The sequence below is a fragment of the Schistocerca piceifrons genome, chromosome 6 (genome assembly GCF_021461385.2).
Source record: "Schistocerca piceifrons isolate TAMUIC-IGC-003096 chromosome 6, iqSchPice1.1, whole genome shotgun sequence".
NCBI lineage: Eukaryota > Metazoa > Arthropoda > Insecta > Orthoptera > Acrididae > Schistocerca > Schistocerca piceifrons.
The window spans coordinates 237,581,266-237,598,548 of NC_060143.1; positions in this window are offsets into that span (position 1 = coordinate 237,581,266).

The window sequence follows — 17,283 nt, forward strand, 5'->3', positions numbered from 1 at the left end:
TTCTTGAGCTGCGATATGACTATTAGCTCTCCTGGAAGTGTTACATGTACCACCCGCCGCTCGAGTAAGCACTGCGGCACGAGGATAAGAACTCGAAACTGTCCAGTTCTCACGCTCCTGAACGTTGATGAAATGCCAGCTTCTCCTTCGCTCAACGCCCTTACACTCGCTCCCATCTCGACGCCATCCACGTCCTCTTATAGCGACTTCAGACTTCGACGATACTTCGTTCCTCGATCATTCCCGTAATACATTGGCTTGTGTATTAAGTAAATGATAGTACTAGTCACTAAACCTTTTTTAAGACTTTTATACAGTCTCGATCATCATCATTCATTTTGCAGGATTACCGTTTTTGGCTAGTTTTAGTCACCACCAGAACTATTCAATTCCGCTTCCTGTGCATCCAGATACTTAGTACACTAAAAATAAGGAACTTCAAATGCGTACATTTTAGGTTATGGTTTACTATGGCTTATTAATTTTAATTGAAACTATAACTTTACCTTTAGCAGCCACAATTTATTTTATTTGCGTTACACCTTTTCAGAGATTTAAACCTTCATCATCAGGTAAATTTATGATAGTTAATAAGACATGTATGGGTTGTGTGTTCTACCTTGGAGTAACCTGTGGCGCTGTCTCGTAGTTAAAGACTAAACAAAACTCTGCTTCAGTACAGGTCTCAAAGTTCTGTAGAGATCTTCTGTTGTAAAGATGAACAGAAATATAAATGTAAATATTTACATTGAGCGTAGTCGCAAAACTTGAGACTTGTACTGAGTAAGATACTGTATTGCCTTGTTCTTATGCTACTAGACTGCACTACAGGTTACCTCCAGCGTCGTACGCACAACCTATACACGTATTATTAATTGATACAAACTCACCTGCTGATGGTTTAAACCTCTGAAACGCGCAGTGGAAATAAGTTGTAACTGGTGACAGTAAACGTGTAGTTTCAGCTGACAGAATGAGAAATGTGCGCCACCTAGCTTCATTCACTGATGGGCATTGACCTGCCGAACTGACCACAACTGATGTTGACCGCCAGATTTGATAACTCTGCAAAATTACCAACCCTCTAGAGCCCGTGTAACATTTAAAAGGTATAGAACAGGTATAAATTGCTTAATAAAGCAATACTATTAAGTATGGATCTCCTTTCTTCCGATCTTCTCAGTATTGCCGCGTTGCTTACTCGTGTCACTCACGTTAGCTTCGAAAATTTACAGCTTTACCAAGCCTGCCCTCCGATTTCTGAGGCGTAAGTACCTGTGCTCCAAATAAAGCTTTTGTGGAAATGTTTTCTGGTAGGCTCATTCGGACATCCGAAACACATCGTTCTTTAATTAAAATAGGAGTCTTAGTTTGGTTAATTAAACTGTATGATACTGACGCAGTTTCCACCAACATCGTAATGAGCACAAAGCTTTTCGAATTCCAGATGACTGAACTTGTTCGAAAATTCACTGAGATACTCATCAAGATGACCCTATTGTTTTGTTCATGTGAAAGTGGTTGAGTTTTCACTTCCCCAATGGCCGAACTTCCGCAGCTGCTGGTTGCAAGATGCTTCTAATGAAACATTTCAGTCGCCAACGAAGTTGTAATTTTACTCGCACAACCTGCTTCTTCTCAGCTTTTGAAATATTCTCAAGCGCGTTAACTGTTTACGCCACGAACAGAACGATCACTCTACTGACTTCCGGACACGTACATTCTCGGAACCACATTGTGATGCGAAACTCCTCTCTTTTAGAGTGCATGACCCACTCCGCAATTGTGGTAGTGTTGACGGCGCGCACTTTGTGAATCGAGGCTGTAGCTCAGACAGCGAGTGTCATATTCGAGACTGTCGGTGTTCAAATACGCGAGCGGAAATCCTGACTTAGTGGTTTTCGTAAACCACTATGTTGGTTCGTGCAATTGGGCAACAACGAAGGTCCTACAACTTTGCCAGTTCAGCTTGTACTGCATCCACAATGATCTCCATATGGACGGGATGTTATCCCCAGTACTATGCATATATGAACGAGGTTGATTCGGTGTTCGTAAGACTTTCAAACATCTTTTGATCCAGCACGGCATCGCCGTCGTATAAGGAAAATACGTAGGAATATCTAAAAAGGCTTGCGTATCAATTGGATACAATATTAGTGAGTTACGACTAGAGTTCGTCTTCAAAAGAGGTTTGATACAAAAGACTTCCACTATCTATCCATGAATACAGCTCAGGTTTACAGGCCCGTGGGGCACGAGACATCTGGCATGTACAAAGAAGGGCAATGTGATTGAAAATTAAAGATGTTGTGGCAATACAGACAGTACTAATAATATTCAAGCCCCTAGGTATGTGTCGAGTTGGCACGTGAGCGTAGATACACATTCTTCCCACGCGCCGTCAGCAAACGAAACAGGAATATGGTTTAACACACGGTGCAATAAAAATTATCACCTGCCATCCACTTCGATGATAAGCAGAGCGCAGATTACAGACACCCTCTTTGAACTATGAGGCTTTAAATACTCTGTCTTGAAAACCTAACTTTAAAATGCAGTCGTGGGGCCAACAGTATCTTTCACGTCGATATCGTACATCGATTAATTTTTTTCCTTGGATTTCGGAAAGCGTCACCCTGTCGTCTATTAAACAAAAGACGAGTGTCCAGAAGATCGGACTACCTTTGTGACTAAAGAGTTTCTAATAAATAAAATATAGCAACAGATTAGCAACGGAAAGAAATCTTCAGATGTAAGAGTAGTTTCGGGCGTATGCCAAAAGGGTCTTAGAGGGCCATTGCCGTTCACAATAAATACCCAGTGGGAAACGCCGAAGGCTCCATGATGCAGTTCGTGGGTGTTGTATATAAAGGCATCAGAACGCTAGGAAATTTTAGCGAATTGGAGGAAGACCTAGAGAAAATCGACGCTTGGTTCAGGTGTTGGCAATTGATTCTTAACATAAAGAGATGTAACATATTGAGCTTAAATAAGCAGAAATGATAATTATTCTAAGATTACACGATTGCCGCACAATTCTTGGAAACCTACAAAAATGGTTCAAGTGGCTGTGAGCACCATGGGACTTAACTTCTGAGGTCATCAGTCCCCTAGAACTTAGAACTACTTAAACCTAACTAACCTAAGGACATCACACACATCCATGTCCGAGGCAGGATTCGAACCTGCGACCGTAGCGGTCGCGCGGTTCGAGATTGTAGCGCCTAGAACCACTCGGCCACTCCGGCCGGCGGAAACCTACATATCCATTAAATATGTGGGAGTATGCGTACGGAGCGATATAGAGTGTAACGTCCATACAAAAACAGTCGTAGGAAAGGGAGGTGCCAGACTGAGATTTATTGGAAGAATCCCCAGCAAGTGTAATCTGCCATCGAAATAAGTAGCTTACAAAATTCTCATCCGACCGCCGGTTCAGTACTGCTCCGTAGTTCGGAATCCTTACGACATAGGATTGATAGAGGAAACAAAGACAATCCAATGACCTGCGCGTTTCGTCACAGGTTCGTTTGCTAAGCGCGTAAGCGGCACGGAGATGTTCATCCTGTTCCAATGGCAGGCGCTAAGCGAGAGGCTTTGTACGTGACTGTTGTGTTTACTGCTGAAATTCTGAGAGCGCACTTTCCCAGAAGTCAACAGATCTCGCCAACATACTGCTGTTGTGGTCTTTAGTCCTGAGACTGGTTTGATGCAGCTCTCCATGCTACTGTATCCTGTGCAAGCTTCTTCATCTCCCAGTACCTACCGCAACCTACATCCTTCTGAATCTGCTTAGTGTATTCATCTCTTGGCCTCTCGTACAATTTTTACCCTCCACGCTGCCCTCCAATACTAAATTGGTCATCCCTTGATGCCTCAGAACGTGTCCTACCAACCGATCCCTTCTTCTAGTCAAGTTGTGCCACAAACTTCTCTTCTCCCCAATCCTATTCAATACCTCCTCATTATTTATGTGATGTACCCATCTAATCTTCAGCATTCTTCTGTAGCACCACATTTCGAAAGCTTCTATTCTCTTCTTGTCCAAACTATTCATCGTCCATGTTTCACATCCATACATGGCTACACCCCACACAAATACTTTCAGAAACGACTTCCTGGCACTTAAATCTATATTCGATTTTAACAAATTTCTCTTCTTCAGAAACGCTTTCCTTGCCTTTGCCAGTCGACATTTTATATCCTCTCTACTTCGACCATCATCAGTTATTTTGCTCCCCAAATAGCAAAACTCCTTTACTACTTTAAGTGTCTCATTTCCTAATCTAATTCTCTCAGCATCACCCGATTTAATTCGACTACATTCCATTATCCTCGTTTTGCTTTTGTTGATGTCCATCTTATATCCTCCTTTCAAGACACTATCCATTCCGTTCAACTGCTCTTCCAAGTCCTTTGCTGTCTCTGACAGAATTACAATGTCAAAGTTTTTATTTCTTCTCCATGGATTTTAATACCTACTCCGAATTTTTCTTTTGTTTCCTTTACTGCTTGATCAATATACAGATTGAATAACATCCGGCAGAGGCTACAACCCTGTCTCAAACCCTTTCCAACCACTGCTTCCCTTTCGTGTCCCTCGACTCTTATAACTGCCATCTGGTTTCTGTACAAATTGTAAATAGCCTTTCGCTCCCTGTATTTGACCCCTCGTAAAATTAGAGGGATCCGAGCTCACACGGAGAATTGCAAGTAGTCATTCTTCCCCTCACCATTCACTAGTGGCAAGAAAGGGGGCTAGTCACAGGGCAACAAAAACCGCACACGTTAAGGTGGCTTGTGGGAGTAAAGATTTGCGAGATCGTCGTGCAGCTGCCTAGTTTCTTACGTGCGTTATTGGGACTCGGTGAGTAATACGCGCGCTCTTAAGCATACGGCAGGGAAGCGGCCGTTGCTGTTGTCTTCGCCGCCATCGGGAAAGGCAGTTCCCCATTCCGCTCCGTGCTCCGCCGGGAAGCGAATTCGCTGCACCAGTTGTCCGAGGTGGGGCGAGCGCGAGAGGGAGGAGGGGGCGTTTATCCACCGGGAGGGGGGGAGCCGGGCGGCGTGGAGGGGCGGCAGCAGCAGCAGCAGCCGCTGGCGGAGGGGACGACGGGGTCCTAACCAGGAGAGCCACTCAGACGCGCGCCGCCAGTCGACTGCGAAGGAAGCGTGTGCTGGGCGTCAGATGGAGTCAGCTCCGGAGAGGCGAAGGGCAAGCTCCAGCCAGCGGTCCGCGAGCGCGACAGCCGGTCGACAAGTGCCGCGCGCACAGTGATCTGCGGTTCCTCTCGCAGCTTCGCACAGTGTGTGTTCGCCATTCCTCACATTTGTGTACAGTGACACGGGGTGTTGTACTTCGTTCTGTGAACTCTCGGTTGTGGACAGTGATCATCTGCCTCGCGGGCGAGAGAGCTGCGTGCATCCAGTACACTGATGATGTAAGTAAATGTTTTCCTTGCTTACACTTAGCAACTTTTGCAATTGATTTTCGCGACGTGGCGTTACAGAATCGGCGGGTTCTTGCAACACCGTTTGCTTTCCTGGGCTTTGTTGTTACCAAAGCAAGAATAGTTGTAGTGAGGATGCCAGATTCAATATTCTGCGTTTCAGCACAGAGAAGTCTACGAGGTTTTTTTCATTTGACCTGTCGCCCGAGACAGGGCCTAACCAGCGTCTCGATCATTGCTACGAAAGTGCAACCATCTTCGTTCCACAATCAACTCTTTCTCAATTTCTGTATCTTAATTGCTTGCTGACTTCAGAAGTATTAGCGTGATCACATAGTGGTAGAGATGACCCGTGCTGTAGCGTGCGTCATGGGGATTTTAAAAGTTTAGGACGGCACGGGTGCGGTGACAATTTGTCTGAACGGCGCTTTTTTCTATAGTTCGGTTGATTGACGGATTTATTATTATTTGTTTTCTGGTATATGTTACTCTCAAATGTTCAAATGTGTGTGAAATCTTATGGGACTTAACTGCTAAGGTCATCAGTCCCTAAGCTTACACACTACTTAACCTAAAATATCCTAGGGACAAACACACACACCCATGCCCGAGGGAGGACTCGAACCTCCGCCGGGACCAGCCGCACAGTCCATGACTGCAGCGCCTCAGACCACTCGGCTAATCCCGCGCGGCTATTTGTTACTCTATCATTGTTTTGTGCACCCACTCTTTTTTACACATGCGACTTTTAAAACTGTTGAAGGTAGGGGACATGGTAACAGCTACACTATTGAACGTATTCATGATGAACGATAGTTATTTCCGCTTGTAACTGACCGACTTTTTAAGGGTAACGTCTCACAAAAGGCCATGCATCTTGGAGTGCGTACGACGGTGAACCCGCCAGAATGTTTGTGGCCGCGAGCCGTGCCAGGGTTTAAACTCAATCCGCATCTGTCATACCAGTAGGCTTACATCTGTCAGCAAAGTGATGTGTTCTGGAGATGACCGCGGCAGCATGCTTGGGTAAAGTCTTCATGATTTCAAGCTGAATACCGAGAACAAACAGGAAAGTAAGAACTACAGCGCAGACTGAAACATTCATTCAGGGGATGCTGTGATGTTAAAATCTTATTTTGAATCGATGTTCCCTTATAGAATCGCTGATCCCAGCGGCCTACGAATGTATCGATTCACTTGTCGTCGTTGCCATCCCTAGGAATATCTTGTTAGCTGTCTAGTTACAGGTTCCGAAATTAATTCTCGTTCAGCAACCGAGTGAGCACTGATTCGAAACTTAAAAATATGAGCCGCACCGGGACTCGAAACCTGGGAGCTTGGAAGTTAGGAGACAGGCACTGGCAAGAGTAAAACTGTGAGTAGTACGTTGATACCTCAGTCGCCAAAACAATTGTCCGAGCAAAACAAAGATTCTAGGTTCGAGTTCCGGTCCGGCACTCAGTTTTAATCTGCTAGGAAGTTTCTAATGTCAGTTTGATTCTGCAGTAGAAATCTGCTGCTTTGTTTGTAATTTTGTACTAGTCTAGCACTGGAGGATTACGTGTAGCCAGTGGTGGCACAGAAAGGAATTTGTGTTTATAACGTCGCTGTCATTTGCGTCATTTAAGCAGTGTTTATTCGAGATAATCGAACTTTTGTTTTGAAAGAGCTGTGTGCATCCTTGTAAAAATGTCTTACGGGAAAACGCAAACGTGCAACGTTTAATGATAGCTTATACTGATCCCAACCTACTTAAGCTCCAATCTAATAACTTAGGCATTAGAAAGTAGCGTAGTGTGGCTACTTTTAGCTCTTGACCAGATGATACGGTGAGTTCCGTTTGCACGCAGAACCAGCCAGCACCAGCGGGATGTTGTCCGCTGCGCCGTATTCTTGTCTGGGACCAATGAGCAGCTCTGCCTACGGTCTCTAGTTACGTTGTCTTGCGTAGCATAGCCGTCGCCCAGGCCTTTTGCGCCTTTTAAATATACGCTGCGCGGTCGACGCGCGCCATTGTACTCTTATAAAACTCTCACTGATGGGACAAAAACGAGTTTATTCTATCCATTTTGGTTGGAGAATATCGCAGCTGTTTTCGAAGATTACACTGTAGGAAGTACTCCTATGTAAAGTAGGGCTTTTCAGGAGACGCAAATGTAAAACTTCCAAGAAGTCAACGCTACTACTATCTGACGATGGGCTCAGGCCCGAAACTAGCCATGGTATAAAAAAATCATTTCAAGAAAACTTGTGGCTCGTTGCAATATTTCCTACTGTGTAAAAAACGTGATTACTTCCGAACGAGTACTAAATCTCTTAGTATTGTTTTCCGCTACATCTTTTCGCCAGAAATAATCGTTAATCTTGATCTACATGATTTTGCACGCTTCTGTAACACTGTCGGGCATTTTCTTTCCTTTTTCATGTTCCGCGGAATTTATACGCTAAAACACCGATCGCATTAGTAATTTTAACTGTGTCAAAAGTACAGTATTTTTAACAAAAAAGTTGCTTTGTCTTTCTATTAAGCGGCGATTGCAAAAACCTGAAGCTGCAGTTTCATTTGCTGTTAATTTTATGTTTTTACACTTTGTATAGTACAATGTAAATGAAGATCGGCTGCATCTTCGCAGCTAATTGAAAACGGGTCGGTTAGAACCACATACCTGTACTTTTCTTAGCTTTTTCTCATCTTGGTTTCTTGTAAGGTACGGACGCCAGTCTACAGAAAGAGCTTCGTAACATGACATTTGGGGCATTCACGACATATTAACTGCTTACGTGGTTTTACGGTTTACTGTCAGATGTTCTGTACAGTAATTGCGCAGTGTTTCTGCAAGGAAGCCGATCGTCGTCTTCAGATGCCGCTTCGACTGTAGAGCTGGGTCGCCGGTACAGCTTACGTGATAGCTACCCTAGAATTTTTTTTATTATCTCAGATTTGTGATGGTTAGAAGATTCGAGATAAGAATTGTTACAGTTCAGATCTTGGCTCTCGTATAGCCAATAGTTGTCACTTGTAACACCTAACTCATTAGTCGTTTGATAGGATGATACTTGTATGATCCAAATCAGTGTGATGCATTTCGCCAGAACAATATAGTAGCGAATTAACAGATCGGTCTGTTGCAAGCACAAAACAATGGCATTTAGTTTTCTTCTACATCGGGCTTGTTGGATTGGTTCGATTGGACGACGTGAAATCGCCAGTGGTCTTACTGAAAAAGCAATACGCCAGAGATGACACACCAAATCTGTGTAGCATGTAGTGTTGTATGTAAACCAGACGATCGAATGTCCTTTCAGTCGACAACACGTAATCTCTTGCTACGAAATGTTAATGTGCGACGTCGTTCTTTTATATTCACTTCTTAGCGCGTCAATACAAATAGATTGGTGCCGTCCTGCTATAGCTTCTTTCCGAAGCAAAAGCTGAACTTGAAACAATGGTCAGGCAAACTAGTATTAAAACATTGTGGTAATTTATGGTAGGTAGATATTCTGAGGTTCTCTTAAACCATTAATTCCTAGTGGAAGAATACTGTACGCCCATTCAGAATGCTTCACGCCTTTGCCCTAAGAATGAGGCTATGTACAACGAACCCAGATAATTTTTGGACCTTTGAAGTTACCCACATGTGGGGCCTCTCGGCTCAGTATTGAGTTTCCAAATTACCTGTCATCGGTGCGATTGGCGTCTTTGCGTAATTCTGGGAATACGTTGTTTCTCTCCTGGATACTATGTGGCTGATTCAGAAACGTTCTTTAAGAGTACTCATCTTCAGATTTTGACTGTTCGTCATCCGCACATGGTTCGCGCATCGCAACTCACTACTTTACATATTGGGTTTGGCTATCGACGTCTTGAGCCGCGTAGCTCTTAGCTTTCGCTTGCCTCCGTGGAGGGACGGAAAGTGGTGAACCCGAAGCCTCTCTGTCAATATTTTCGTTGCCTCCATTCACTCCTGACAGCCTATCCACTCGTTTAAAGGACTCTTATCCCCCATACGAAACGATTCGCGCGTGCACCGCGTAACTCTTGCTGGCATTTGACGGCATGTTTCACGTAGCTCTACCCAGGTTCAGTGTTTTCTATGTTGTTTCATTTGCAAAATCGGAATACACACTTCTAATGTGATGTTGACAAAATAATATTAGGGATTTCTGTACAGGCGTGGAAATGTGTTGTACAAAATGTTACAGCGGGATCTATTGATTTTAAGTATTCCTGTAAGCGACTGGAAGAATGTACAAACAGTAAAATTCTGGCAAACGTACGTCGATGTATGACCAGGAACGTATGTTGAAATGTCACCGGTTTCCGCTGCATTAGCCGTGGAAGGTAGCATGTTCGCTCTCCTAGTCAGAAAATTACCGTGCCAATTTATGCAGGCGTTGAGATGCAAGGAAATGAGCAGCACTCAAAATTTCTATCCTGTCAACCTGTTTAATGACTTCCACAGCGTTCATAAGCACCGTCAGGTCTAACGTTCGCAGGCGGTTTCTTTGCACCTTGTGGTGCAATTGTTAAGACACGGGGCTCGGGTTTGGGAAGACGGCGGTTCATATCCCCAGTACGGCCACCCACATTTAAGGTTTTCGCTCATTAAGGCAAATGCCGGGGTAAATCCTTCGAAAAGGATTAGGCCGATTCCCTTTCCCCACCTCTGTCTAATTCGATCTTGTGCTCCTTGTCGCCATGGGGGCATTTATGTCTAATCTTTCTTCCTTCATTGATTTCCTTCCATATCCTTGTGTCCCTCATCTCTAACGATACTCAAGCATACAGAACTCACAGTACGATTTAACATGATTTGTGTTACATACACGATTCAAAGTATGAGAAGGCATAATGACAAGATCGACCACAGGATAGAGATAGTGTGAAGGTTAAACATCTGAGATGCAGAGGATTGGAAGATGTGAAACCTCATGAAAGGAGTATTAAAATAAAAGTGTAATAAATCAGGTTCTTGGTTTGCAGCCCGAAATATTCGATTGACGAACGTCAGAGCTCGTCCAGTTAGCACGGAGGCGCAGAGACATCTGTTCACTACACTTAAAAAATAGTTCAAGTGGCTCTGAGCACTATGGGACTCAACTTCTAAGTTCATCAGTCCCCTAGAACTTAGAACTACTTAAACCTAACTAACCTAAGGACACCACACACATCCATGCCCGAGGCAGGATTCGAACCTGCGACCGTAGCGGTCGCGCGGCTCCAGACTGTAGCGCCTAGAACCGCTCAACCACTACGGCCGGCTAGGTGGAGTTAGATCTACATGATGTGCGCCCCTTTTTTGCGCCGTAACCTCGAATGAATGGGAACTGTACTTGATTCAGTACATTCCATCAGTGGAAAACACTTGAAAACATATGCAGTTCTATTTATTTTAGATCGTGGAACAACAAAGTATGCTCACATAATAGGATGTAGACACTACTTCATTATGAAGTCATACAACAATACGTTTTCTTGGCATGTTAACATTGCGATGAAGGTCCGTAGCTAACAGCTCAGTGCTTCATGGTGAAGCTTAGAAATGCACACTGGCGTACCAAAGACGCTACTGAAAAGCCAGCAGACGGTATTTGAAAACCCCGACATGCCTATATCGGTGAGCTGAAATAAAACACCTTTGAGGAAATAAAACACCTTTGAGTTGACCCAGAAGGACTACGCATCCTCCGAAGCTGCAATAATTTGACGTACAAAACTTCGTCATGTCCTCTTCCGGCGGGGAATTTCAATCTGACATTCTTCTGAGAAACGCGGAGCGTTTGCGTAATGTCGAATGTTGTCATACGGAAATTTTGATACCATTCCGGAGTGGAGTGTCAGGCAGCAGTGTGCGTTATCCTTTTTATAACCACCTGTTGTACGTTGGAATTACATTTGTATTGGACGTTCTACGTCGCAAGGGAACTGGAAAGCCGAAGAAGCATTGCTAGCTACAAAGCCGACTTTTCAATATGCAGGGAAGAGGACTAGAGGAATCTGCCTAAAATTTTGAGGAATTTAGTACTGTGATACAGTACGCTTCGATTAAAGCAACAGCATCTCCTTACTCTATCCAAAGCGTTGTGAAGAGCGTTACGGTCTACCGGAATACCATTAAGCACTGAGAGGAATGAAGAGAATCTACACACACACACACACACACACACACACACACACACACACACACACAAAGTCGCCAGAATCTAAGTAATAATTCATTTCGTGTCACATGTCAGAAGTTGGAAGATTTCTGCGTTCGTGACAGATGAGCCTAGGCTCGGGTCTTGCTGCGATACCAGTCTGTAGCGCTGCCAAATAGTTTTTCATCGCCATTAAATACCGACAAAATCTAGAATTTTTGCAACGGTCCGTTACTCTTAGACACGCGTGATCCGATCGTGCGTAGACCGACGCACCACCTTAATGGCCCCTCTGTTCCATGCGCCAGGTACTGCATCAGTATACAACTAAAATAGATCGTACTTGGACGTGGTAAGTGCTCTCCATAACGGATACACTACATTTTCCCAGAGTTCTGGTAAGAAATCAGTCATCTTTTTCAATTACCTAGTACGATTACAGTCTTTAAATAGTTTATGAAAATTGAGAATTTTACTCTTGGGTAGGTTTCCTTTGGACTGAACATAATCAAGTGTAGCTACGTAACAGACCTGTGTTCATGCGGACAACAAGCGTATTCAGATAACACATGTAAGTGGTCAGGCGGTCACTCTGATTTCAGCATGATCCGTATGACATCCAGTGCTATTATAAAAGGTTCCTCTGGACTACTGCACACACCACACACGCATCACTGTTGATCCTGCCGATTTTCTAATGTCATCTACCTACCCCCTCTCCCCCTCCTCCTCCTACGCCATACTCTCGTCTCCTTTTTTATTCAAATCCAACAAAGGACTTTCTGATCCATGTACTATCCATCAGCTTACAGTCGCAATTACGTCTTTCACTCCAGTCTGTTTCCTGTCCCGTTTGGGGCCGGCCGGTGTGGCGGTTCTAGGCGCTTCAGTCTGGAACCACGCGACCGCTACGGTCGCAGTTTCGAATCCTGCTTGGGACATGGATGTGTGTGATGTCCTTAGGTTAGTTAGGTTTAAGTAGTTCTAAATTCTAGGGGACCGATGACCCCAGATGTTAAGTCCTATAGAGCTCAGAGCCATTTGAACGATTTTGAACCTTTCCATTTGTTTTTCATGTTCGTCCCAACAATTTCCGACATACATCTAACCCTCGCTCACTGAACGACCCGTAGGCTATTAAAAGGTTTTCGCATTAAAAGTCCATGTTTCACTGCCATTACGCAAAAATAATAATGTATACGGATTGTAAACTTAGCTTTTCAGACACACCAGAAGCTTCGTTTTGGAAACGTTGATTAGTTTAACAAAAGAAAGAGGAGAGTAAAAATTGCCTGCAGTGGTTTTTGTATTCATCCAGTGATAGCCTGCTTCAAGTATAAATACTCAAACAGATCAGGTGTTTCTGTGGCTTTGTGGGCAATTTGTATTCTTTCCTTCTTAGTGTGTTGGCTGTACATTTATGTTGATTTTCCTGCTTTCGAACTTGCTGTGCTACGTTATTCCATTCGCCGTTGGATTTGCTCAAAAGACTAATTTCACTAGGAATTCCTTTTTCGTTTTTCCGCTTTAGGATCGGAGACCTCCTTCTAGGACAGCAACGAGTAGTAGCAGAATTTCCTTGTGTCACTCCTCTTTTCCTTTCCTTCTTTAGAATATCACTCATGAGGACGGCGGTTAGAAAGTCCGGCCATCCAAATTGTTTGAGGCAAATGACAGGGTGGTTACTTTTAAAAGAAGCGGCCAATTCCTTTCCCCAGCCCTTCACGTCTTTTAGGGCAGTATTACCCTGTAAAGTATTGGATTAGTGCATAAGTTCATAGCGTTTTTTTCGTAATTTTAATAAGCGCAACAGATATACATAACAGAGACTTTAGTCATTAATAATATATTCTCCTTCATTACGTACAACAGACTACCAACGCTGGGGTAACTTTTCGATTTCGCGACTGTAGAAATCATGTGGTTTAGAGGCGAAGAACTCGTAGAGCCATCTTCGGAGCGCACTTTCGACCGGAAAGGAATTTACTTGAAGTCTTTTTAAGAGAGAGCGGAAAACGTGAAAATCGAAGGGTGCAAATCAGGTAATTAAGATGGTACTTTCCTCAAACTAGCAGAATGCGGGCAGGTGTTGTCGTGGAGTGGTATCACTTTACGCATCCTTCTTGGTCGTTTTTCTTGTATTGCGTCTTCAAGACGTCACAGTTGTTTGACAATAAATGTCAGCAGCGATGGTTACACCTTGGGGAAGCAGTTCGTAGTAGACCACACCGTCGCTATTCCACCAGACGCGTAGCAGTATCTTTAGTGAATGCACGCAGGTCCCGAGTTCGAGTCTCGGTCCGGCACACAGTTTTAATCTGCCATGAAGTTTCATATCAGCGCACACTCCACTGCAGAGTGAAAATCTCATTCTGGATTATTAAAGAAGACTTGAAGCTCTACGCTTACAAATGTGCTGTTGTGCATGAGTTAATCCTGCAGATGCCTGGTTCAGCATGTCAGCGTAAATGAACTCACAGAAAATGCGCCCCTATGCATCAGAATATTTCCCGGGTCAGCTTTACTTTACACAACCTATACCAGGTGTTTCTCCTATGGGTCGTCAGGCGCATTTTCTCTTATGCTTCGACAGATATTTACAATTTCGTTCCTGTAATATGTAGCTGAAGTCAGCACAAATACTGATAATGGTGTCTTTCATACGACGCCCAGCTTCGACGGAAGGCGTCCATTTGTTTCCCATCACAAACAGATATATTTTTCAATCGGAATTTTTCGTGCCGGTTGAACAGAGCGACCCCATATTAGCCTTGTGCGTTATTCATTTTATCAATATGTTTTGACAAGAAGAGTAAAAGACCAAGAGTAAGTAGTGCTCCAGCAGCTACTGAGCAGCGCCTCTGCATGGCGGTAGCACTCAGTACGGGCTGCCTCTGTTGCAGTAGTGGTTATTCTTTGTCTTCTGCTGTCCCTCTTAATAGATGTCTATAAAGCGAATGTTGCACTAGACTAGCATTGCTCTGTCGAATGGACACGTAAAATTTCCACCTTAAAAATACTTTTGTTTGTAACGGGAAACAGATGGACGCTTTCTGTCGGCGCTGGGCTTGCTTGAAAGACGTGTGGAGCAAGATTGGTTTCGGCTGACTCCAGCTACGCGTTGGACGAATTGCAATTGGCCGAAAATCCAGACAAAATGCACCCGTCGACTCATCTGATAGACATTCTGTGTTAAGCTAATGTGATTGTCGTGCGGAACGGTTCCGGCGTTTGAGACGGAGGACTTACTGCTCGAGAGCTGTGAGGGGCTCTGGGATTGAAGGCGTCGGCGCGCCGGGATGTGGGCAGCGGAGACGCCGGCCGGCGTCCGGGCAGCCGTTGGGCGGAGGAAGTCCTCCCCAGGAGGGCACGCTTCGCTGGGCGCCCACCCTCGCAGGGCCCTCCTGCGTCTCCCCAAGAACTGCTCCCACGCCGCGCTGCCCTCCGCGTCTTGTCCAAGCCGGTATTCCGTCCTTCACTAAATAAGATCGCCCGCCCGGCAGAAGGTACAGGGTGATTCAAAAAGGAAGAACAGAAATCAATTATTTACGCTACCGGACATTAAAATTGCTACACCAAGAAGAAATGAATATGATAAACGGGTATTCATTGGACAAATATATTATAATAGAACTGACACGTGATTAAATTTTCACGCAATTTGGATGCATAGATCCTGAGAAATCAGTACCCAGAACAACCAGCTCTGGCCGTCTTGATACGACTGGGCATTGAGTCAAACAGAGCTTGGATGGCGTGTACAGGTACAGCTGCCCATGCAGCTTCAACATGATACCACAGTTCATCAAGAGTAGTGACTGGCGTATTGTGACGAGCCAGTTGCTCGGGCACCATGGACCAGACGTTTTCAATTGGTGAGAGATCTGGAGAATGTGCTGGCCAGGGCAGCAGTCGAACATTTTCTGTATCCAGAAAGGCCCGTACAGGACCTGCAACATGCGGTCGTGCATTATCCTGCTGAAATGTAGGGTTTCGCAGGGATCGAATGAAGGGTAGAGCCACGGGTCGTAACACATCTGAAATGTAACGTCCACTGTTCAAAGTGCCGTCAATGCGAACAAGAGGAGTCCGAGACGTGTAACCAATGGCGCCCCATACCATCACGCTGGGTGATACGCCAGTATGTCGGTGTCACCAAACACGGATGCGACCATCATGATGCTGTAAACAGAACCTGGATTCATCCAAAAAAATGACGTTTTGTCATTCGTGCACCCAGGTTCGTCGTTGAGTACACCATCGCAGGCGCTCCTGTCTGTGATGCAGCGTCAAGGGTAGCCGCAGCCATGGTCTCCGAGCTGATAGTCCATGCTTCTGCAAACGTCGTCGAACTGTTCGTGCAGATAGTTGTTTTGCAAACGTCACCATCTGTTATCTCAGGGATCGAGACGTGGTTGCACGATCCGTTACAGCCATGCGGATAAGATGCCTGTCATTTCGACTGCTAGTGATACGAGGCCGCTGGGATCCAGCACGGCGTTCCGTATTACCCTCCTCAGCCCACCGATTCCATATCCTGCTAACAGTCATTGGATCTCGACCAACGCGAGTAGCAATGTCGCGATACGATAAACCGCAATCGCGATAGGCTACAGTCCGACCTTTATCAAAGTCGGAAACGTGATGGTACGCATTTCTCCTCCGTACACGAGGCATCACAACATCGTTTCACCAGGCAACGCCGGTCAACTGCTGTTTGTGTATGAGAAATCGGTTGGAAACTTTGTTCATGTCAGCACGTTGTAGGTGTCGCCACAGGCGCCAACCTTGTGTGGATGCTCTGAAAAGCTAATCATTTGCATATCACAGCATCTTCTTCCTGTCGGTTAAATTTCTCATCTGTAGCACGTCATCTTCGTGCTGTAGCAATTTTAATGGCCAGTAGTGTAATTACAGCCCGCACTGGATCTCTGTGTGTAGCTACACTTTAATTGTAACCACCCGGTAGCAGGAAATAAGAATGGAAGATGAAGATTTTTGGTAATGTTCCGGGAGAGCACAGTGCATTTATAAAGGGAATCGCATACAACACGCAAATGCGACCGGTTATTGCAGCGTTTGCAGTCATCAAATGGGCTTGATACCAGGAATGGAATGCATTCAGAGAAGCCCTGCGGAAGTCGTAGAAGACTGGTATAGCTCGCACCAAAATGTAATATAGACGATCATGGGTTCTAAATTCGGTTATTTAGTCGAAAGACGGAAGATGAAAGATATAGACATAGGCATAGTCATAATATCTCTTACAATACAATGGAAAAGGACAAAAATATAGTTTACTCTGATACTAAGTGTTCTCCGTCACGCTCTGTACGCGTAAAGAGGCTCCTTAGGAGTATCACTGCCAAGGTGGGAAAGAAATCCAGTGTGCACTCTGCATGCATACCGGGAGGAGGTGTTCCAGATGTGGAAAGGGTGCTTCCGGATGTTATGAAGAGCACATATGTTAGTACTAACGATCTGCGACATGCAGGTTGCAGATTTCTCGAGATGCCCCACTGGGTGGTGGGGTTTCGGGTTCCGTTTAATAGGTTAGGTGCCCACTACACGGAGGAGGCCATCTACACGCGTAGCGGGGGCTGTGTGAAAAGGACTGGACGGTTTCTTAGGTTAGTCTCGGGAAAATGCAGAAACGGTTTCACTCTCGAAGACTGCTGGACGAACGCGG